Here is a 2,500-nt window from a genome sequence, read left to right on the forward strand (position 1 = left end):
ACAAGACCAGACCAATTAAGATTAAATTCAGGTCACAAACTACGGCTGAGAATATCTTATCCAAAACAGGGATACTAGCAACAAGTGAACAATATAAAAAGGTATGGATAAAAAGGGGAAATGAATAAAGAGGAAAGAGAGGAAGAAAAACAGAAAAAGACTTGAAGCAAAGGAAAAAAACGAGATAAGAACGGAGTCAGAAAAAGAGAGATTCTATTGGAGAGTAGTGAATATGAAACTAAAGAAAGTCGACATACAAGAGAAAAACAAAAGGGAAACAGAGAACACAATGGAAGTGGCAGAAAACTAAGAGTGTCTTACACAAATATAGATGGATTAATAACAGGATTGAATGAACTGAATGATTATTTGAAAGAAAAAGAACCAGACATAATGGGAATTGTAGAAACAAAATTAAAAGGTCCACTACCACCCAACAGTGTAGGACATGATGCATATAATTATTGGATTAGAAACAGAGTGAAAAAGGAAGGGGGTGGAGTTATGTTCCTGACTAAGAGGGATATAAACGTGAAGTGTGTCACATATGGAAAGAATACAGTAGAGATGATAATGATGGAAGTAGAAGATAGAGATAAGAAGAACAGAAAGTTTGTGATAAATTATGTGCCCCCAAAAACAGCCTCATGGGAAGAGAGTGAACATAAAAGTATGTTAGAGGACACAAAGATAACATTAAACAAGATAATGGAAGAGGGAGGAAAAATAGTTATGATGGGCGACTTTAATTGCAAAGAAATCTGCTGGGAAGAAATGACAGTAAAGGGTGGAGACGGCTCATGGGGAAACGCTCTACTCGAGATGGTTACTGACCATACAATGACACAATGGATACAGGAGAACACTAGGTATAGAAATGAAGAAGAGCCATCGAAACTAGACCTAGTAATTACATCCGAACCTAGAATAGTGGACAAAATTGAATATAAAACACCAATAAGTAAAAGTGACCACATATTGATTGAACTGGAACTTAATGAAGAAAAATATATGAAAAGAAATGAACAATATAGAAAAGGAAGAATGATGTATGAAAAAACAAACTTTGATAAAATAAGATAATTATTTCAAAAGGAAAACTGGGAAGAAATATACAAAGAAGAAACAACAGTAGAAGAGAAATTGAATATTTTGACAAAAATTTACAAAAAAGGAGTGGAAAAGTATGTCCCAAGACAAAAACAAGAAAAAGAATATGTAAAATGCTGGTACAACAAAAGTTGTAGGGAGCTAAAAGACAAAAGAGACAAAGCCTGGACCAGATGGAAAAAAGACAGACCTGAAAAATGGAAAATATATACCGGTTATAGAAATGAATATGTACAAACGTGCAGAGAGGAAAAGAGAAAATATGAAAAAGATATCATAGAAAAGTGTAAAGATCAACCGAAACTATTCTACAGATTTGTAAACAATAAACTGAAAAACAAACAAGACTTGGAGAAATTAAGACAGGAGGGAGTTGAATACACTGAGGAAATGGAAATGGCGGAAATTATGAACAAACATTTTAAATCAGTGTTTACAAGGGAGAACATACAACCTGAAGAGAACGAATGGAAAGAGAAAGTCCCCCCTATGGAAGAAATAGAAGTAACAAAGAATGAAATATTAACACACTTGAATAATCTTGATGTCAGAAAATCGCATGGACCAGATGAAATAGCAAACTGGATACTGAAAGAATGCAGGAATGAACTGGCAGACAAAATACATAGCATATTAAATAGTTCCTTGAAAGAAGGAAAAGTTCCAGAAGATTGGAAAAAAGCAAATATAGTACCTATATACAAAGGAGGAAATAAAGAAGAACCTACCAACTATAGACCAGTCTCTCTAACAAGTACAATAGCAAAAATTTGTGAAAGAATTATCAAAAGTAGATGGGTAAAATATTTAGAAAAAAACAAAGTGTTAAATCCAAGGCAATTTGGATTCAGACAAGGACGATCATGCGTCACCAATTTATTATGTTTCTATTCAAGGCTAATAGATATAATACAAGAAATAGATGGATGGGCGGACTGTGCATTTTTAGATCTAAAGAAAGCTTTTGACAAAGTACCGCATAAGAAGTTGCTTAAGAAATTAGAAACTGAAGGAGGAATACAGGGCAAACTACTAAATTGGATGGAGGACTTTTTGCAAGAAAGAAAAATGAGAGTAGTGATAAGAAACCAACACTCAAAATGGGATGAAGTAATAAGCGGTGTTCCGCAGGGAACAGTTCTGGCCCCAATAATGTTTGCTATATATATTAATGATATGGATGAAGGAATAGAAAGCTATATGAGCTTCTTTGCAGATGATGCAAAACTACTGAAAAGAGTGAAAACTGAAGAAGATTGTGAATCACTACAGAGAGATCTAAATAAGGTACAAGAATGGAGTAGAAAATGGGAGATGGAGTTCAATACAAAAAAGTGTAGTATAATGGAATTTGGAAAAAGCAAAAACAGAATAACAGGAGCATATAAAT

This window comes from Oratosquilla oratoria, chromosome 37 (assembly GCF_046742065.1).
Source record: "Oratosquilla oratoria isolate Oo_2021 chromosome 37, ASM4674206v1, whole genome shotgun sequence".
NCBI classification, from domain to species: domain Eukaryota; kingdom Metazoa; phylum Arthropoda; class Malacostraca; order Stomatopoda; family Squillidae; genus Oratosquilla; species Oratosquilla oratoria.